This window comes from Suncus etruscus, chromosome 18, assembly GCF_024139225.1.
Source record: "Suncus etruscus isolate mSunEtr1 chromosome 18, mSunEtr1.pri.cur, whole genome shotgun sequence".
NCBI classification, from domain to species: Eukaryota; Metazoa; Chordata; class Mammalia; order Eulipotyphla; family Soricidae; genus Suncus; species Suncus etruscus.
This window is the reverse complement of record NC_064865.1, coordinates 19,124,579-19,146,719: the sequence shown is the minus strand read 5'-3', so window position 1 is coordinate 19,146,719 and position 22,141 is coordinate 19,124,579. Positions and strand designations below refer to the sequence as shown.

Here is a 22,141-nt window from a genome sequence, read left to right as displayed (position 1 = left end):
GGAAGGGGGTGGAAAATCTTTGTTTATGCAGAAGAAGCCCTGAAAATGTGCCCTGTGGATCTCTAGATCCACACTCTGAGTGTGGATCACTCCTCTGAGTGAGAGAGGGCAGGCAATAAAGGCAGTTTAGATGCTGTTTAGAGAGAAGAGGACCGAAGAAGAAGAAGAATGGAAGGAAATCAAAACAAGAATTCTGGGTTCCAGGGCCAGAGCAATGGCACAGTGGGTAAGGCACAAGCCTTACATGCAGCTGTCCCAGATTCAGTCTGTGGCATCCCATTTGATCCCCTGACTCACATGTGTTCTGGGCATGGCAGAACTTCTGTAAAGTGGAGCTAGGAAATGACTGTAGTGTGGACAAAGATGTAAAGTTGTTACTATTATGTCTACACTGCACTTGACTGCTTGTTTCCAAAATTACATACTCCAGGAAAGAACCAGATTCCAGAAATGTCTCTTCGATGACACCTGAGAAGGAGCCCCTCTGTTGCTTAGGGCAGATAGGACGCTTTCCTTACATGTAGCTGACCCAAATTTGATACCTAACACCCCATATGGTGCCCTGAGCCCTGGCCAGGAGTGATCCCTGAAACAGAACCAAAGTGAGGCCTGAGCAGCACCAGGTATGACCCAGAAATCATTAAAGAAAATTAATAATAATTTAAAAAAAGGCGAAAAAGAATCTCTCTGTACTGATCTTGGAAGATGGTTAGTTGGTGAGTTTCACTTTTAAGGAAGTGCAGAAATTGATTCAGTTTTCCTTCTCAGTTGATGGACCCTTTTTTTTTTTTTTAATCGCAAGATGACGATCGCTTTTGTCGTCCTGACAGGGAGTACAGGCGTGTGTTTACCTGGCTGCCCTCATATCACCCTGGCCCTGCTTTGCTTTAGCTTCTCTTGATGAGTAATAGGTAATGTGTCGGCCACAGTCTGACACCACAGCAGTTTCCTTGTGGTGGTCTGCTGAGGAGTTAGGGTTCTCACTTCTCAGATGAGGAAGTTGAGGCCAAGGAGGTCAGCTGTTGTTCTGTTCCACATGCTGCCAAGCCAAGTAAGATCAGTGTCCTGGCACTTGAACTCTGCCTTCCGGCAGAAGCAGAAACTCAGTTCTGGTGAAGCTAGCCTGTTGCTCATCACAGAGGCCAGCATTTATTCATCTGAGTGGTTGAATAGTAGGACATCTTTCTGGGGGCCTCATTTTGACAATGAGCCTTAGCTTCATGCAAAATCCATTGTCCCCTTTGCCAAGCTGAAAATGGAATGTCAGCTATGTCTGTCACACTTAGAAGCCAAGCTCTGTTGCTTATTTTGTAAAGGTAAAATAAATAGGGCTGAGAAATAGCATCGTAGTAAGGAGTTTGCCTTGCATGCAGCCGACCCGGGATGGACCAGGTTCGATTTCCGGCATCCCATGTGATTCCCTGAGCCTGACAGGAGTGATTTATTTTATTTTTATTTACTTATTTATTTATTTTGTTTTTTCGGTCACATCTGACAGTGCTCAGGAGTTACTCTAGGCTCTACGCTCAGAAATTGCCCCTGACGGGCTCCGGGGACCATATGGATTCGAACCACCGTCCTTCATGAAAGGCAAACGCCTTGCCGTTGTACTATTTCTCCGGCCCCAGATGGGAGTGATTTCTGAGCACAGAGCCAGGAGTTACATCTGAATGCTGTCAGTTATGGCCCAAAAACAAACAAACAAACAAACAAGTAAAAACATATAATTTTTTAAGCGTATCATTCATTGACGTCCAGTTCTTTGACAGCAACAGGCAACTGATGCATTAGGCTTAGTCTATTCCCCAAAACCTTTTCCTTATACGAGACCTACATGCCTGTTTTGGAAAACTCCTGTCCTATTTTCTCTTTCGTAAGCCCCTCACCATCCCTAATCTGCTATCTTTCTTGTTAAGTAACAAAGTTTAACTGCATAAATTTGAAGCCCTACTTGACTTTATGCAGGGATTCCTGAATAGGGCAGCATTTCCACTGTCAAAGCAGAAACATACTTCAAGGGATTCAATGAGACAGAGACCTAGGACTGAGGGTCTGCAGCATTAGTGAATGACTGCTTGCTCATTGGTGGAATGCACGAGTGACATGGGCTCTCCATTGGCTGGGCTTGCTGTCTATCACCAAGGAAATATTGGGCATCCTTTGCACATGCTTGGGCGAGACAGGTGATTCCTTCCAGTTGGTTGATGGCTGCTGCTGCTTGTAATCCAGAGTGAGCAGAAAACTTTTTGAGATCTTTTTTCCTGCGTGGACCTACCTGGTCCCAGTCATTGCGAGAGTTTCCTCCCTGCTCAATGTCCAAAACACAGTGTTGGGGATTGAACTTGTGACTCCTGCATGCAAAACATGACCTCCTGTCGCCAGAGCAATAGTACAATGGGGAGATCACTGCAACCAACCAACCTGGGTTTGATTCTTTGGCATCCCACATTATCCCCCTGAGCACTGCCAGGAGTGATTCTTGTACAGAGTCAGGAAGTAAAAACTTGAGCATCACCAGTCTCTGTCTCTCTGTCTCTCTCTGTCTCTCTCTGTCTCTCTGTCTCTGTCTCTCTCTCTCTCTCTCTCACACACACACACACACGCGCACACACACACACGCACACGCATGCACACACACGCACGCACTCGCTTGTATGTGTGCAGACACTCCAGCCCTTTGAACTATCTCTCTGCCCATTAGATTTTCTTCAGAGATTTTTTTCTCATCATAGCCTATCCCATTCTGGATATTTCAAAGAGATGAAACTATGATTTGGGAGTTTTGGCGTCTGGCTTCTTTGACTGAATGCTTTTACAGCCAGTCTCTGTGTTAGTATGGATCAGAATTCCATTTCCATTTTTATGGCCCAAACATTATTCATCATGTGGATCCACTTTATTTTCTTTATTCATTCATCTGTTTTTGACTCTCCGGGTTAGCCCACACTGCACTGTTTTCAGCATCAGTGGCATGTATTTGTTTGAAAAGCCTGTTTTTAGCTCTTTGGGGTATTCTTCTGATAAGTGGAATTATGTGGTGATTGGGATGAACTCCTTTAAGGGAGTACCCCCACTCTGTTCAGTTTTATTTTCACACCTGCATTCTCAATGCTCAGGTTTTGCAGCTACATTCAAGGTGACAGACAGCCCTGGTGGCTTTGAACCTCTGCACCAGTGCGGGTCTGTGGACTGAAGGCTGGAGACCAGCCCTCTCTCTGAGATGGTGTCATCCTCAGAGCTTTTATAAACACCTTCCCTGAAGGATCCCTGAACTTGTCGGGGAGGTAGAGGAGCCCCTGCCTGCCAGAGGAGGGAGACAAGGCCACTTTGCCATGTGGATGTAGCATCAGTCACACTGATGCAAAGAAGCACATCTGACCTGTGCATCACTGCCTTTGACACTTCCAAACTCATCCCTGCTTCCTTTTCTACTCAGGAGCACGGTCCATTTAGGATCAACTCCTATCGCCTTCGGAGTTTCTCGATTTGGATTTTACCGTTTCTGATCACCCTGTTTCTCTCCCACCCCTGACTCCATTTGTGTGACAGTAAATGTAAAGTTCTGTTTTAAAATCAGCTGCTTTGAATCACAGTGGGAGAAAACATTTGTGTTGCAAGTTTTGCTCCCTTGACTTTTTCTGTACTCACACTCTGCAGAACTCCCCTACCCTAATCCCCCAAAGCAGAGCCGTCCTGTTGGTTAAGGGGTGGCAGATTATTTGAGGGATTGTCTGGGCACTTTTGTTCCTGGTTACTGGTGCCGAATAAGTTTTGTGAATCCCTTAGCTCCCCAGTAAGCAAACTGGAATACTCTACTTTTGAGCTGGGGCCTAGAGGCAGGGTGAAACATGGGCTTTGTCCCTAAATTCTGCCAGGGCACTGCCAGTACCCATGTTTGCCCCATTTTGTGATTCCATAGAGGAACATTCTGGGTGGGTGGTGCTGGACTGTATGTGTGGTTAAATTCCAAATAGGGTCATGGGGTTTAGGTAACTGCATTCTCTCATTCTTGCAGTAAATCAGTTAACAAGATCTTGAACAGCCTGTTCACTTTATCGTGCCTGAACATATAGAGGGAACTCTAAGCACCTTATGGAGGGAGAGGCGTGTGTGGGTGCTGGGTGAACATGGTGTGCTTGGGATGAGGCAGGAGGTCTGCAGAACCTTAGCTATGGGGGGCCTGCAGGATGGCTTCCTGGGACGGCTGACAAGTTGCTGGACCTCAGTGGGAGACCTTATTGGTTGTGAAGAAGGGGGTGGAGACATAATAGGGTGCTATTTAGTTCAGTGTGTATGTGTTACAGAATGCATCACATTTTAAGTTGCAGAAGCATAACTATACCTAGATTAAGATTTGGAGGGGGGGCTGGAGCAGTGGCACAAGTGGTAGGTCATCTGCCTTGCATGCGCTAACCTAGGACAGACCTGGGTTCGATCCCCTGGCATCCCATATGGTCCCCCCAAGCCAGGAAGATTTCTTTTTTTTTATAATTATCTTCATTTAAACACCGTGATTACAAATATGATTATAGTTGTATGATTACAGTCATGTAAAGAACACCCCCCTTCACCAGTGCAACATTCCCACTACCAATTTCCCAGATCTCCCTCCTCCCCACCACCCCCCGACAGCTGTACTCAAGACAGGCTTTCTACTTCCCTCATTTATTCACATTGTTATGATAGTTTTCAGTGTAGTCATCTCTCCAACTGCACTCATCACTCTATGTGATGAGCTTCATGTCATGAGCTGCACCTACCAGCCCTCATCTCTCTTGTCTCTGAGATACTGTTAAAAATGTCTTTCATTTTTCTTAAAACGCATAGATGAGTGAAACCATTCTGCGTCTTTCTCCCTCTGACTTACTTCACTCAGCATAATAGATTACATGTACATCCATGTATAGGAAAATTTCATGACTTCATCTCTCCTGATGGCTGCATAGTATTCCATTGTGTATATGTATCACAGTTTCTTTAGCCACTCATCTGTTGAAGGGTATCTTGGCTGTTTCCAGAGTCTTGCTATGGTAAATAGTGCTGCAATGAATATAGGTATAAGGAAGGGATTTTTGTATTGTATTTTTGTGTTCCTAGGGTATATTCCTAGGAGTGGTATAGCTGGGTCATATGGGAGCTCGATTTCCAGTTTGTGAAGGAATCTCCATATTGCTTTCCATAAAGGTTGTACTAGATGGCATTCCCACCTACAGTGAAAAAGAGTTCCTTTCTCTCCACATCCCCGCCAGCACTGCTTGTTTTCCGTTTTTGTGATGTGTGCCAATCTCAGTGGCATGAGGTGGTACCTCAAAGTAGTTTTGATTTGCATCTCCCTGACGATTAGTGATGTTGAGCATCTTTTCATGTGCCTCTTGGCCATTTGCCTTTCTTCTTTTTCAAAGTGTCTGTCATTTCTTCTCCCCATTTTTTGATGGGGTTAGTTGTTTTTTTTTTTTTTTTTCTTGTACAGTTCTGTCAGTACCTTGTAAATTTTGGATATTAGTCCTTTATCTGATGAGTATTGGGTGAATAATTTCTCCCACTCAGTGGGTGGCCTTTGTATTCTGGGCACTATCTCCTTTGAGATGCAGAAGCTTCTCAGCTTAATATAGTCCCATCTGTTTATCTCTGCTTCCACTTTAGTCTCAATGTCCTGGAGTGTTTCACCTACATGTTGTTCTATATACCTTATAGTTTCAGATCTGATATCAAGGTCTTTAATCCATTTGGATTTTACCTTTGTATATGGTGTTAGCTGCGGATCTGAGTTCGCTTTTTTGCAAGTGGCTAACCAGTTGTGCCAACACCACTTGTTGAATAGGCTTTCCTTGCTCCATTTAGGATTTCTTGCTCCTTTATCAAAAACTAGGTGGTTATATGTCTGAAGAACCTTCTCTGAGTACTCAAGCCTATTCCACTGATCTGAGGGTCTGTCTTTATTCCAATACCATGCTGTTTTGATAACTATTGCTTTGTAATACGGCTTAAAATTGGGGAAAGTAATGCCTCCCATATTCCTTTTCCCAAGGAGTGCTTTAGCTATGCGAGGTTGTTTATTGTTCCAAATGAATTTCAGAAGTGTTTGATCCACTTCTTTGAAGAATGTCATGGGTATCTTTAGAGGAATCGCGTTAAATCTGTACAATGCTTTTGGAAGTATTGCCATTTTAATTATGTTGATCCTGCCAATCCATGAGCAGGGTATGTGTTTCCATTTCCGTGTGTCCTCTCTTATTTCTTGGAGCAGTGTTTTATAGTTTTCTTTGTATAGATCCTTCACATCTTTAGTCAGGTTGACTCCAAGATATTTGAGTTTGTGTGGCACTAATGTGAATGGGATTGTTCTCTTAATGTCCATTTCTTCCCTATCATTATTAGTGTATAAAAAGGCCATTGATTTTTGTGTGTTAATTTTGTAGCCTGCCACTTTGCTATATGACTCTATTATTTGTAGAAGCTTTTTGGTAGAGTCTTTAAGGGTTTTCTAAGTAGAGTATCATGTCATCTGCAAACAGTGAGAGCTTGACTTCTTCCTTTTCTATCTGGATTCCCTTGATATCTTTTTCTTGCCTAATTGCTATAGCCAGTAATTCCAGTACTATGTTGAATAGGAGTAGTGAGAGAGGACAGCCTTGTCTTGTACCAGAGTTTAGAGAGAAGGATTTTAGTTTATCTTCATTGAGGATAATATTTGCCACTGGCTTCTGGTAGATGGCATTAACTATATTGAGAAAGGTTCCTTTTATTCCTATCTTGCTGAGAGTTTTCATCAAGAATGGGTGTTGAACCTTATCAAATGCTTTTTCTGCGTCTATTGATATGACCATCTGATTTTTATTTTTCTTGTTGTTGATGTTGTGTATGATGTTGATAGATTTACGGATGTTAAACCATCCTTGCATTCCTGGGATGAAACCTACTTGATCAAAGTGAATGATCTTCTTGATGAGGCACTGGATCCTGTTCAACAGGATTTTGTTGAGGATCTTTGCATCTGTGTTCATCAGGGATATTGGTCTGTAATTTTCTTTTTTGGCAGCATCTCTATCTGGTTTTGGTATTAAGGTGATGTTGGCTTCATAAAAGCTATTTGGAAGTGTTCCTGTTTTTTCGATTTCATAAAAGAGCCTGGCCAGGATTGGTAGTAGTTCCTCTTGAAAGGTTTGAAATAATTCATTCGTGAATCCATCAGGGCCTGGGCTTTTGTTTTTGGGCAAATTTTTGATTACGGTTTTAATTTTCTCAATAGTGATGGGGGTGTTTAGATATGCTACATCTTCTTTATTCAACTGTGGAAGGTTATATGAGTTCAAAAATTTATCCATTTCATCCAGGTTCTCATATTAGTGGCGTAGAGTTTCTCAAAGTATTCTCTGAATACCCTTTGAATCTCTGCAGTGATCTCCCCCTTTTCATTTCTAATACGTGTTATCAAGTTTCTCTCTCTCTTTTGCTTTGTGAGTTTTGCCAATGGTCTATCAATCTTGTTTATTTTTTCTTTTTTTTTTTCTGGTTTTTGGGCCACACCCGGTGACGCTCAAGGGTTACTCCTGGCTATGCGCTCAGAAGTCGCTCCTGGCTTGGGGAACCATATGGGACACCGGGGGATCGAACCTCGGTCCGTCCTAGGCTAGCGCAGGCAAGGCAGGCACCTTACCTCTAGCGCCACCGTGCCGGCCCTTGTTTATTTTTTCAAAGAACCAACTTCTGCTTTCGTTGATCTTTCAGATTGTTTTTTGGGTTTCCATTTCATTGATTTCTGCTCTCAGCTTTGTTATTTCCTTCTGTCTCCCTATTTTTAGTTTCTTTTGTTGATCATTTTCTAATTCTATAAGCTGCGGGTCATTAAGCTATTCATGTACGCTCCTTCTTCCTTCCTGTTGTGTGCTTGCAAAGCTATAAATTTTCCTCTCAGTACTGCTTTTGCTGTATCCCATAGGTTCTGATAGTTTGTGTTTTCATTGTCATTTGTTTCCAGGAAATTTTTTATTTCTTCTTTGATTTCATCTCAGACCCACTGGTTGTTCAGAAGTAGACTGTTTAATTTCCAGGTGTTAAATTTTTTCTTCTGTGTCCCTTTGTAGTTCATATCTAACTTCAGAGTCTTGTGATCAGCAAAGGTAGCCTGCAAAATTTCTATCTTCTTGATTTTATGGAGATATGTTTTATGTGCCAGCACGTGGTCTATCCTGAAGAATGACCCATGTACATTGGAAAAGAATGTGTATCCAGGTTTCTGAGGATGGAGGGTCCTATATATGTCTACTAGGCCTCTTTCTTCCATTTCTCTTTTCAGTTCTAGTATATTTTTGTTGGGTTTCCATTTGGTTGACCTATCAAGTGTTGACAAGACTGTGTTGAGGTCTCCCACAATTATTGTGTTATTATGGATATCCTTTTTCAGATTTGTCAACAATTGTATTAAATACTTTGCTGGTCCCTCATTGGGTGCATATATGTTTAGGAGAGTGATTTCTTCCTGCTGTACATATCCCTTGATTAGTACATAATATCCATCTTTGTCCCTTACAACTTTTCTGAGTATAAAGCTTGTGTCATCTGATATTAGTATGGCCACCCCCGCTTTTTTAAGGGTGTTGTTTGCTTGAATGATTTTTCTCCAGCCTTTGATTTTGAGTCTATGTTTATTCTGACTATTCAGGTGTGTTTCTTGTAGGCAGCAGAAGGTTGGCTTCAGTTTTTTGATCCATTTCGCCACTCTGTGCCTCTTAGCGGGTGCATTTATCCATTGACATTGAGAGAAATAATTGTCATGGGATTTATTGCCATCTTTGTGTAGAAGTTTGGTGTGTTTTTTGTTCTGTCTTGTCTTTAGAATAGATCTTTCAGTTTTTCTTTTAAGGCTGTTTTTGAGTCTGTAAAGTTTTTGAGCTGTTGTTTATCTGTGAAGCCTTGTATACTTCCTTCAAACCTGAAAGTGAGTTTTGCTGGGTGCAGTATTCTTGGCGAAGCATTTATTTCATTGAGTTTTGTCACTATATCCTACCACTGCCTTCTGGCCTTGAGTGTTTCTGGTGACAGGTCTGCTGTAAATTTCAAGGATGCTCCCTGGAATGTAATTTCCCTTTTCGATCTTGCTGCTTGCAGTATTCTGTCTCTATCTGTGGGATTCATCATTTTGACTAGGATGTGTCTTGGGGGTGTTTCTCCTGGGGTCTTTTTTAGGTGGTACTCTTCAGGCATGCAGGATTTGGTCACATGTTTTCTTTAGCTCTGGTAGTTTCTCTGTGATGATGTTCTTGACTGTTGATTCTTCCTGGAGATTTTCTTCTTGGGTCTCTGGGACTCCAATGATTCTAAAGTTGTTTCTGTTGAGCTTATCAAAGATGTCTATTTTCATCTGCTCATATTTTTTGAGTAATTTTTCCATTGTCTGATCATTTGATTTAAGCCTCTTTTCCAATCTCTTCTGCTGTGTAAAGTTGTTATGCATCTCATCTTCCAGCGACTAATTCTATCCTCAGCTGCTTTTAACCTGTTGGAAAGCTCATCCATTTTATGTTCTTCAATTCGTCTACTGAGTTTTTCAGATCTGTTATTTGACCTGATATTTCAGTTTGGAGTTTTCTGATTTCTATCTTCATATTCTCTTGATTTTTATTAGTGTTCTGATTTATACTTTCTTTGAGTTCTGTGAGCAACCTCCACATTTCTTCTCCAAACTCCATTTCTGAAAGACTGCTTAGTTGGTTGGCCATTGTTGGGTCATCAGAGTTTCCATCTTCATTCTCTATGGCTGAAGTTTGTCTTTGTAGTTTCCCCATTGTCACGCTTATGCTGTGGGTTTTTCTACGTGTTGTGGTTGTATTCATTGGCTAGGTGGAATGCATGGCTGCGAAGCGAAGCGAAGCGAAGCTAGCTCCTCTGCTTCTACCCCTTATAGGTGGGCTTAAGGGGCCCAGCAGTCAGCTTTATCTGCAACTTTGGCTGGAAACACTCACCATAGCAGAGGCAAGCCATCAGGGGATGAATGCCAGAGAAGATCAAAGTTCCCAGGTTGAAGCAAGCCCAGGGAAGCCCCAAAATGTCTGCCAAGCTTAAGGGGCCCAGCAGAGTCTGTCTTATCCACAACTCTGGCCCAGAAAGACCAGAAGATTTCGTGTGTGTGTGTGTGTGTGTGTGTGTGTGTGTGTGTGTGTGTGTGTTTGGGTCACACCCAGCAGTGCTCAGGGGTTATTCCTGGCTTCATGCTCAGAAATTGCTCCTGGCAGGCACGGGGGACCATATGGGATGCCGGGATTTGAACTGATGACCTTCTGCATGAAAGGCAAACGCCTTACTTCCATGCTATCTCTCCGGCCCCCAGGAAGATTTCTGAGCACATAGCCAGGAGTAACCCCTGAGCGTCACTGGGTGTGGCCCATAAACAAACATAAAGATTTGAGGGGGGTTGTTTACAGTTTTCCTTTCATCTTTGCCCTCTTTGAATGTTTGGGCGGATTGGTTCAGAAACAAACAGGATGCCTGCTTAAAAGCCAATAGGCTCTACTTTGATTTTGGGGAAGGGGACAGGGTAACACCCAGCAGTCTTCAGAGGACCTGGAGATGTTGGGACTCAAACCTGGGGCTCCCACATGATGCCAGCTGTAGCCTGCAACCCTTTTGAGCCTTCCCACAGCCTCTTTTTGACTTTTGGGGAAAGAAAACAATCTCTCCAGGTTTAGATTTGCAGAACAGAGAAATGGTTCATTTCTCCATATGTCAGGATGAAAGAGAAAGGTAGCAAAAGTGGCCAACATTGTTTAGATAAGTAGACATCCCTGGTTTCTAGCAACATAATTTATTTCTGGCTACCTTGTGGTTGTGCAAAGCCATGCCTATATTCTTGTCCTCGCCTGTCCTCACTTGCCTTGCATGTGGCCTACTAGGTTCAATCCCCGGCATCCATCTGCCCCCCCCTCCCCCAAGCCCGGCCAAGAGTGATTCCTGAGGGCAGAACCAGGAGTGGTAAGTTCTGAGCACTGCTGAGTGTGGCCCACAAATGGAGTTTGTGGGGGAAGAGTTCCTGCTCATTTCCTGTAGTTCACATCTAGGTACTTCACTATATATGAAGATTTTCTTACCTTCATATTTTCTCCCTTTTGAAAAATCGGTACTTACACAGTATCCTTATTTTAGGGATGATGTAGGACCAGCATTATATGAATGTTAAAAAATTAGTTACCCTCAAGTCCAGAGCCACAGACATGTCAAGTTACACGATTGCTCTGAAACTCTGAACGGTGGAGCTGAGAGGAAACTCTGGACTTTTCAGTTGGTGATTGTGATGCCAGGCAGGCAATTGTGATGGCAGCACTTTGGGACCCCTTGTTGCTTTGCTTGCTGTTTAGAATATTGAGTCTCCTCTGCTTCACCTACTTCAAAAGCCTTCCTGATGCATTACAGATGCAGATTCCTCACAGCGGCCATGTCATGGTTTTCAAGAGAAGGCACCTATGTTTCACAGGTGTGGCAGATTATCTGTTGTGGGCATGTTTCCTCACCAGTCCAGCTCTGCTACTTGGATTGTGGGTCCCTGTGCTGGGCTGGACCCAGCCGTTTTTTTTTTTTTTTGGGAGGGGGTGTCACACCCAGAGGCACTCAGGGGTTACTCCTGGCTCTACACTCAGAAATAACTCCTGGCAGGCTCGGGGGACCATATGGGATGCCAGGATTCGAACCACCGTCGTCCTGGATTGGCTGCATGCAAGGCAAATGCCTGATTGCTGTGCTATCTCTTGGGCCCCCTGGAGCACTCTCTTCCTTCTGACCATGGCAGGGCTGTCTCCTTTATGAACTTTTCAAAGGGCGTGTACGTGGTGAAAGACTAGCATCCCACTCGCTCTCGCAGGCTGTACATATGGATAGTGCAAGATGGCTCCAGTGGATCGCAGAGGGTCTGCATTGTGCCCCCTGCACAGTGGAATGGACTTGCTTTGGGCAAAGCTCACAGTTTAGTGGGGGCAACAGGGACTTGGACATTGGGCTTATTTAAGAAGATTCTTCATGGTCGTCATGAATGTTAGTCATTCTCTCATGCCATAAAAACCCACTTTTCCCCCCTAACTCCCTTGCCTATGACTTCCATGGTCCTGGGGCATTCATTTCCAACTCATCTTGCTGGCTGTTCCTTTGGTCCTTATTTTTAAGTGAGGTGTGTTTCTGTTGCCATTTTTTTTGTCCCCCAATTCATAATACAGACCAGGCAAAGGGCCTGGGTTGAGGTGTATATGGGGTGCATTTAGTGTACCTCCTCTTTCTATACAGTCAGTGTAAAGAACACAGCCTGTGGTAAGAATTGCGAGGCCTCTGTTGCCTTTTAAATGAGAATTTTAGTGACCTTTATGGAAAAGTTAGTTCTGCTGTTTCACAGCCCTGCCCCTGCAGTTTCATTTCTTGTTATATTATGAAGTTAAATTAATCTTCAGTATTAATCTGGCTGTTTAGAACAACTGACAGTTATGAAGAAATGGGTCATAGGTATATTTCATATTTTGGCTTCCAATATAGTTCTGGGAAGCTGTTTTCTGTCTCTGGGTTTCCTCATTTGGGTATATGTGTGGGTTGGTCATTCTCTAGTAGTTTTGAGACAAGCATTATGGGAAGGTGATTTTCTTCTGTCTGAATGGCTGTCTTACTGCCTGTTCATGGCTGCTCCTTTGGCTAAGTATAACGTTACTTGATTGGATGTTACCTTTCCTCAAAAATGTTTCCTACCAATAACCAGCCTTGCTTTGGGAAGTCCAGAGCTTATCCTGTCTATACCCCAAGTTCTTTTTCTTTGTTTGTTTTTTGTTTTGCCACACCGAGTGACGCTCTGGGGTTACTCCTGACTGCACTCAGAAGTTGCTCCTGGCTCGGGAGACCATATGGGATGCTGGGGATTGAACTCGTGTCTGTCTTGGGTCAGCTATGTGTAAGGCAAATGCCCTACCGCTGTACTACCAAGCCTGCCCCAAGTTCTTTAATTTTTGATAATTTAAGCAGCTTTTATTTTCTCTGATTTCTCATGGCTCATGACCCTTGAAGCCAATGGGCATTTTTCTGCATATGGAGCCTGAAGTAGGAGGGTCAGACCCTGGGAAGGATTTGAAGAGAGGAGCATCACTAACTCCTCTTGGTATATCGGAGTCTGGAATGCTTTATTACTTGGATGTTTGAAATCTGAAATTGAGCCTGGACCTATATTTTTTATACTTAAAGAATGTCCTTCCTTGAAGCCAATGGGCATTTTTCTGCATGTGGAGCCTGAAGTAGGAGGGTCAGACCCTGGGAAGGATTTGAAGAGAGGAGCATCACTAACTCCTCTTAGTATATCGGAGTCTGGAATGCTTTATTACTTGGATGTTTGAAATCTGAAATTGAGCCTGGACCTATATTTTTTATACTTAAAGAATGTCCTTTATTTCCACGGGTTTCTAAGAGGGAGCAGAGGGGAAGGAATGATCCACTTTTATCTGGCCTACTGTTTGGACCCCCTATGGCTCCATTACCAGGGCAGGGCATCTGCTCATGAGCAAAGCTCAGTCCTGGTGGGGGGGGTGTTCTGCCTGGGGGTGGTGAAGTTTTTCCCAGCAGCCAAGGGTGGCTTGAGGGCAGGGGTAGATTGTAGTCTTCTCCCAAGCTGTGTCTAGGGCTGCAGAACTGGGTGCAGCCCCCATGAGGGGGAACAGAAAAGAGGACCCAGGCGGAGATGGCCAGGAAAGGTGTTGGGAGAGCAGACCTATGGGTCCTGGTGTGTCCAGACTTGGGCTTATGCTCCCCAATGCTGGAACTGGTCTGTGTTCATGTGCCAAGTGCTCATCCATGAGGAATATGGGTGGCCGAGGGAGAGAAAGGAAGGAAGGGGGTTGAGGGAGAGTAGAAAGGAGTTAAAAATGCTTTCTAGGTATTGCTGGAAGTGAGGGAGGAGTCAAAAAGGAGGTGAAAACATGTATAAAGGCTGGGTATGGATGTAGAATTAAAAGGCAGCATGCACAGGTCCCAAGACAGTTTTGGACATAATGTAGGAAAAATATCACTGGATATGGAAGACCCCAAATAAGGACTAAGTATCCCCAAGTTATGGCCCGATGTTTTCCAATCCTGTGTGCTCTCTAGTAGTGTTCCAAGCACCACAAGCCGAAGAAGCCATCTCTACAAGGCATGACCCCAGGCAGGCCTTGGGACCCAGAGAGGCTGCAGGAACAGGGATGCTGGTGCCCGCTTGGTCACCATGGAGAGATGACCTAGTGAGGGGGTGGGGTGCTTCTCAGACTTGCTGCTGCATGTCCCCGTCATTTGTGGCCCAAAGGCGGAAGCGAAAAATGATCCTTGCTTCCTGCTTATCCTTCCTTCCCCAGGAGCACAGCCTGTGCCATGCCAGCCCGATGGCAAAGCCTTTTTTCTAGCTGTGATGCTGCCTGCTCTTGATTCGCTGCGGCAGCTTCCTGGAATCTGTGTGCGTGGCTCGTCGCCAGAACCAGTGTGAAACCCAAGAAGAACAACAACAACAGCAACAGCAAACTGTTAGAGTCATTAGAACAAGTCACACCCGTGGCCTCCTGTGTCAGGAATGAAAAATAAAAGAAGAGCCCCATGTACGGGGCCAGTGTCAGGCTCCCTGTCGCTGCTGGGCTTTATAGGGGAATGTGGCCATGGAGTCTCCGCTCCCTGGTGCCTCCTTGCATCCTAGATTCTGTTCAGGAATCAGGAGACCACCAGACACAGTCTGCCCAGCACGGGGGAGGGTCCCCCCGCCTGGCTGGAAGCCTCGATTCTTCCTCTAAACAAGTGTTTTCTGGTGCCTGGCGTGTTAACCTCACTCGCAGGACCCCCTTTAGTTAAAAATACCCGTGTGTGGTCTGGCCAGCTGGCCTCATGCCAGGCTTTTTATAGCTGCCGCTAGCCTGGGAATGAGCTGAGCAGGGTTGGGGGGGGGGGTGCGAGAGTGGCCGGAAGGGTCCCCACCCCCACCCTTACACCACATGCTCCCAGGAGTCCCTGGGCGCTAACTTCTCTCTCCCTTACCCTTTGGGGAGATGTTTGTTCAACTCACCCCCAGAACTGACTGGAAGAAAGTTCTTTCACTTCTTTCAGGGTCTGTTGGACCATCTGCTCCGGGGAACTTCACTGCTTCAGTGCCTCGACTTTAACTAATTAGTTGAGTGCCAGGTTCCTGGAGAAACATGTTTATTAAATGTCAACAACTTGGGGACATTTAGTCTTTATTTTGGGTCTTTCTGTGTCCAGTGGCATTTTTCCTACATTATGTCCAGAATTGTCTTGGGATTTGTACACGAGGCTTTTAATTCTACATCCATGCGTAGTTTTTTCTCACATTGTCACCTCCTTTCTGACTTTTCCCTCCCTACCAGCAATACCTAGAAAGCATTTTTAATTCCTTTCCATCCTACTATGTTTTCTTCCTCCCTCCCTCTTTTCCTCCCTCCTCCTTTCCTCTCTCCCCACTTCCTTCTGGTGTTGCTCAGGGCTTATGTGTGGCTCTGTGCTCAGGCTTCATTGCTCTCAGTGTTTGTGGGACTCTATGGGGTTTCCAAGATTCAACCTGGGTCAGATGAGTTCAAGGCAATCCATCTGCCCACTGTCCTATCTCTCCCGTCTTTTCCACTGTCTTTTTTTTTTTTTGGGGGGGGGCAGATTTTGGGCCACATTGGTGACACTCAGGGTGTTACTCCTGGCTATGTGCTCAGAAATTGCTCCTGGCTTGGGGGACCATATGGGAGACCAGGCGATCGAACCACAGTCTATCTTAGGTCAGACGCATGCAAGGCAAATGCCTTACCACTGTGCCACCGCTCCAGCTCCTCCACTGTCTTTTTTGAGGCATTATGATACACCGAAAACATAGGCTGAAACAGTTAACAACATGAACATATTGCTTTGATTGTTATTAAGTGGTGGGGAAAAGTCTGATCAAGCGGGAATGATGCTACAGAATTTTCACTAAAAATTATTTCCAGGGGAACACAGCAATAGTACAGCGGCTAGGACATTTGCCTTGTACACAGCTGATCCAGCTTCAATCCCCAGCATCACATATGCCAGAAGTGATCTTGACTGTAGAGCCAGGAGTAAGGTCTGGGCAACACTGGGTATGGTCCCCCAAACAAACAATTACAACCAAAAATAATTTTTAAGCTTTGTCTATGGGTCTTTCATGGCATGTGATCCAGTGTTAATTGAAACTAGTTAAATAGGGGCTGGGGAGAGAAACAGTGAACTGGAACCCCAGCTTTGTAGATAGAAGATGGGCTTTGATCCTGAAACCTAATGGTGCTGGGTGAGCAACTTGAGCACTGAGCTAGGAGTAGCCTCTGTACTGCCCATATGGGCCAAAAAGAAAAAAGCAAAGATAGTGCAATGCCTATATTTGAAAACCAGCCATTAGTAGCAGAATGCTGAACAGAAGTGCCACCTTCTGTGGATTCCAAAGGCTGGAATTCACAGTTCATGGGACATGCCTCATTTGCTCTGGAACTTAACGTGGCTGGATCTGGGTTTTTTTGCAGGTCATAATACACTTACATAACTGTTCTTTATGGCTGGGGTTTGAGCCTTCTTAGTCAGGACTGAATTTTCACCAGATACTGACATTTTTTTTTTTTAATAAGGATGAACTGTCTCTGAAACATCAGTGGCTTTTGTCAGTTGTCATTGTGAATTCTTAAAGTTTTAGTCTGGGCCATTTAAAAAATTATATTTTGGTTTATTTTATTGTTTTTATTTGTTTTGTTTGGGGTTACACCCAATGGTGTTCAGGGTTACCCCCTTGCTCTGTACAGATTACTCACTCAAGCAGTGCTCAGGGAAAACCATATGGGTTGCCAGACACTGAATCTGGGTCAGGCCCCTGCCAAACAAGTTCCTTGCCTGCTGTACCATTGTGCCAACCTTCACTCAATCCCTAACTTCCATTTTTTAAAAAAATAACTTCTATTTATAACTCCTTGGGGCTTGTGTGACTCAGTGGAGGGCCACTTCTAAATCTTCCTGTTCAGGGTTGTATTTCCTTAGGTGCATCAGTCCTACTGTCTTTATTTCCAGAAATTTAGTCGGTCCAGATGATCGACTTCGCATGGTGGGGCATGGGAAACTAGTTCTGTCATTTGTTTTTGCCTTCCTTGATGACAAGATAACCCACTCGTAAAAGACATAAAATACCACTTTGAGATGCTTCGTGCGGAAAGTCATGTTCCTTGGTGAGCTTGCACAAGTCTGTGTATGATGCCCAGAATTTGCAGTGCGTGCTCTTTGGCTTACTCTGCATGTCCTCCCCCAAATCCTAGCACTGCCGTGATGGTATCTCGGGAGGACTGCTGTGTTGCCATGGATCAGGCAAGATAGGTGCATGTGGCTCTTGGAGTCATGCCAGGGTTCTGCGATGATGTGACAATGGGCAGAGAACGCCATCTAGACTCACCTGCCTGCCAAAGAATTCCAGGCAATCAGGAGAGAGGAGACCCCAGAATCCTGCTCCTTCTGGTCTTCTGGATTATGGAAACTCAGGTTGACAGGTAAAGTGCAGTTTCAGGCGACAGGCTCATCGTTCAGCCACAGGGTTCAAAACCGTTAGGTTCTTGTGGAGGTGCTAAAGCTCTTTAGTTGTGGCCCATGTCACGGAAGTCCACAGCAAAGCAAGGCCCAGTAACAACTCCTGGCCCTCTGGACTCTGTGGGCTTTGTGTTTCCCCGCCCTCCCTTAGCTATTTCTGTGCTCTGATTGGTTGTGCCCTATGCAAGTAAGACCATGAAATGGACTCGGCTTCATTGGTTACCAAGGTGACCAATCAGGTCAATTCTCCCCGTTCCCTCTGCTCTGTCGGGATGGAAGTGCCCGCCTGCTTTTCCTCATCACCTTTGACCTGATCTAGTGAGTTTTCCATTATTTAACTTTCTAACGTTTTCTTTTACTTGCAGTTGAAAGTCTCGAAAAAAGTTCAAGCAGACTTAGTGATTTTTGGCTTGTATTTTATTTATTACTTGTACTTTTTTTTTATAAATAATTTTTATCGTGACCAAAGTCTTTCACATTATATTTGAGGTACCTAGTGGCTGTGAACTGGGGGCATTCCCTATTGCTTGTACTTTTGCTTGTGTGAAAATAACGGGCACAATCTATTTGGTATGAATATGATTCCTCCCTTTGTAAGATAAAGGCAGTGTCCTCCATTAGGAACTTCCTTGAGTGTTTTTGGTTTTGTTCTTTTTGTAAACAAGATGAGAGCTAAACTAAACGAAACTGAAAAGTAGAGCATACCCCCTGGCCAATAATTGTTCTGTGCAAAGTGCTTCTGTTTTCTTTGATTGGATCGGATTTAAGAGAAAAGAGTGCAGGGGAATAGTCCTGGGGCTTGCGAACAGTCCTCCCACCTAGCCCAGACCACTGTCACCTGCCTTCTCTACCTGGCCCTTCCCCCTAGTCTGTTAGAACTTAACACTCAGGTTGACCATGTGGGTTTGGCTCTGAACAGTCAAGCCAGACCTGCCATTGCCCCTCTCTCCCTTTTGAGGCACAAGACAAAGAAGCTAAGTAGTCATTCTGTGTGAGCCTGTATGCAATAATTTTATATAAGGGCATGGAAATTAGAATTCCATACACTTCTCATGTAGCAAAATACTGTTCTTTTGATTGTGTACAAAATATTCTGCGTACAGATCACTTCATAGGGCACAAGCCACATGAAGCTGATTGATAGGCCTATTTGGTTTCTAGCTTCTGGTTTGTTCACACTTTTATTCCCCCCAATCCTGAGTTATTTATAGGCATCTCCCTTTCCCTGTTATTTCATGCCTCCATGTCTTTTCACATGCAAGATAACTCTTACTGGAATATTCCTCTTTTCTCTGTATCTTCCAAGGCACTGGCCAATTCTTTGTACTAGGTTTTTTTGTTTTTTTGTTTTTTGTTTTAAATGGCTTCACTATCCTTTTATTTTATTTTTGTTATTGGGTGGTTAAGTCTCAAAACAGCACATAAAAGTAAGAATCCATCAGTATCAGCATTCCTTAAATCACGTTTAAAACAACACTTTGCTACATTTTTCTTTTTAAATAATGAACTAGATATTGTCCTGGATGGAGTGTATGGGATTTGCACAAGACCAAAAATAAAGTGCAGAAAAGTATCTTTAACATCAAAAGAGTGTCAGGAATATTAAAGAAGAGAAAAACACCAAGCATAGAGAAAGCTGGTAAAGAAACTATATTCTTTTCTGGAGATGTTTGAGTTGAACTCCAACTTATGGAAAAAAAGCTTGTACATTTGCTCATGCCATTCTCTATCAGCCACTGCAGTGATGCCCCTTTGAACCCCCCTGCCTGTGTCAGTGAAAATCATCTCATTCTCAAAATCATTGACCTTTATTGAAATCATGTGAGATAAATCAGGGAGAAAAGATCATTATCAGTTATGTTTTATTTTAAAGAAAAAAAGGTTGGGAGTGGGTGCCCAGTGGTAGAATACATAGCTTCCATCCCTGGTTTGATCCCCGGCACCACCATAAGAAAGAAGGAAGGAAGGGGGGGGTTTAGGGGTTCAAATAACATGGGGCTCAGTGGACATGTTGAAAGCTGACTGGATTGAAGACACTAACTAAATAAAACTTATTTCCCACTTTTGAAGCTTCATTGAATAAGATTGATGAAGAGGAAAATGCCTTTTTTTCCTTCCCTGATGGGGGAAATGATAGATATTTGTCCAGATAATATAAAAACCAAAGAAGTGTAAATCACCCTCTAATGCAGTGCTCCTCAAACTTTTTAAACAGGAGCCAGTTTACTGTCCCTCAGATTGTTGGCGGGCTGGACTATAGTAAAAACAAAAACTATGAACAAATTCCTCTGCACACTGCATCTATCTTATTTTGAAGTGAAGAAACAAAACAGGAACAAATACAATATGTGGCCCGCAGGCCATAGTTTGAAGACCCCTGCCCTAATGCTTCCTAGAGTAGCATGTGTGAATTTTGAGAACATGGGTGTTTCTTTGGCGAGGGGCATGGGGCACTGCTTTCTACACACCCCCAGGTCATACTGGGTGCCTTGTCTTTAGGCTCCCATACACAGTGGAGACAGGTGCTCGTTGGCTCTGGTTGGTAATACCCCCACCAACCTCCATGACTAATTGGGGAGCCCAGGCACACCCACTTTTTCTCCAACACCAGCAGGGCACCAACTCACTGCTCTGTGGGTGCATTGTCGCACTTTGATTTTGCCTCTACCATAGTTACTCGTCTATTGAAGAAATAACAGCACAGTGGGCATATTGGAAAGTTATATGCAAGAGGGACTTCCCTTCTCTGTGACAGTGAGTAAGTCATTCTGCTCAGGTGCCCAGCCCAGGTTCTTGCAGGCTGCCCCACAGGTCATTTGTAGCCAAGGGGGTGTTGTTAGCATATTGGAATAGGGCCTGCACAGTGTGATGTGAAATTGTATAAAGTTTCTGAAAATGATAATATTTATTTAAAGAAAATGCATCACATATTTGACAGTTGACCAGAATACATTTGTTTCCAGATAAGTGAGAGCAAAGTTGCTAAAAAGAAAAAGGAAGAGAAGAAAAGACAATTTAAAAAATAGTACAGTGACAAGCACATTTATGAAAATTATTGTATCTCCAATGGGCTTCTTAAAACATTGGCAGAAGTTTCAGTAAGCACTTGTTGCTAACTGACCCTTCTTTATTCCATTTGTTTCTGAATATTAAGTGACCTCAGCTGCACATTGGCATCTAAATTGGGAACTTCTTAGTGACGCAATAGATGTGTTTAGATGTGGATGGAGGGAGCACTGCATATTAGAAGTTGAAGATGGTGAAAAAGCTTCATAATATGTTCAAAGCCAATTTGGTTTTTCCAACAAAACAAGAGTCAGGACTAGATTTAGTCCCTGGACTTTGGAGGAGGGGCCTGGTGCTAAACCTGAGGGTCTCCTATGGACCCAAAAATCTACCTTGATTCTTTAAAGGAAAGCAGATATATCATCCTGCTTTTAGTGTGATGTGGAGGACACAAGGCTACTTAGATTCTCACAAATCCATGTTATTTCTGTAGTTTCTACTAGGGGCAGGTTCTCTTTCTCTTCATAAGGCTGTCTTTTTTGGAGAGGAGGGCCCTCAGCGGGACTGCTCAGGGCTTACTCCTACCTCTGTGCTCAAGAATTACTTTTGGTGAGGCTCCAGGGACCATATATGGGGTGTTGGAGAATGAGCCCCAATCTGTAGGTTGCACAGTCTATCACTCAGACCCTGAAGCTGTCTCTGACATTAACTTATAAGGACATTGAATAAGAAGCATGTTCAGTTTGGTAGTTTTTGTCCAGTTACTTTGTTTTTGTGTCTAAATCTTTAAAGTTAAAAATAGGGGGCGTGAATGATAGCATAACAGTATAACTTTTAGCTTTTGCCTTGCATGCGGCTGACCCATGACAGATGCGGGTTCGATCCCCTGAGCACCACCGGGTGTGGCCCAAAAAATCAAACAAAAAAAAGTTAAAAATAAGGAAGAGGCTTTTGCCCCCCCTTCCCCCCCCTCACTGCATCCTGTTCTTTCCCTGTTTTTAGTAAAATCTATTCCACTTTATCCTTTAGAACAAAAATGGGCCTATGATTGTAATTCTTTTAGTACAATGTTTTCATGTTAATTAAGCTCCACAAGTGACTTACCAACTAGGATGTAAATTTTCTCTTTGAACCAAATATTTGGCATTAGAAATGTTTTTCTGAGGCTGGAGTGATGGCACAGCAAGTAGAGCATTTTTCTGGCATGTGGCTGAAACAGGTTCGATCCTCGGCATCCCATATGGTCCTCCCAAGTCTGCCAGGATTAATTCTGAGCTCAGAACCAGGAGTTACTCCTGAGCATAGCCTGGTGGGGATCCCTCAAGAAAACAAAAACAATCTTTTTCTTATTTTAATTTTTACCTCCAAACTGAGCTCAAGGAAACATGTCAAGATTAGCTTAGAGGGGATTGAATAGTGATCTAATGAAAATGGCTCTATCAGTGGGCTAACGGCATATTTTCTTTTGCCCTTGAACTTGGTTGTGTTTGAGTTTTTAGATGCGCATCAGCAACTCTGCTGCCTGACTTCACTTGTAGTTTTTTCTCATTTAGTCAGGGAGGTGGGGAGAGAATGAGACATT

At 43.8% G+C, this 22,141-nt stretch overlaps 1 protein-coding gene and 1 non-coding gene across 2 annotated transcripts in view; one reads left to right on the top strand and one right to left on the bottom strand.

The window, feature by feature from the left end:
- ARID1B (AT-rich interaction domain 1B) overlaps positions 1-22,141 on the top strand; it is a 322,235-nt gene that overhangs the window by 60,739 nt on the left and 239,355 nt on the right. The gene's annotated exons all lie outside the window — the stretch shown is intronic.
- Positions 12,176-12,308, bottom strand: LOC125996891 (small nucleolar RNA SNORA51). The gene has a single exon (XR_007491553.1). It is a non-coding gene; the product is annotated as a small nucleolar RNA SNORA51 (small nucleolar RNA).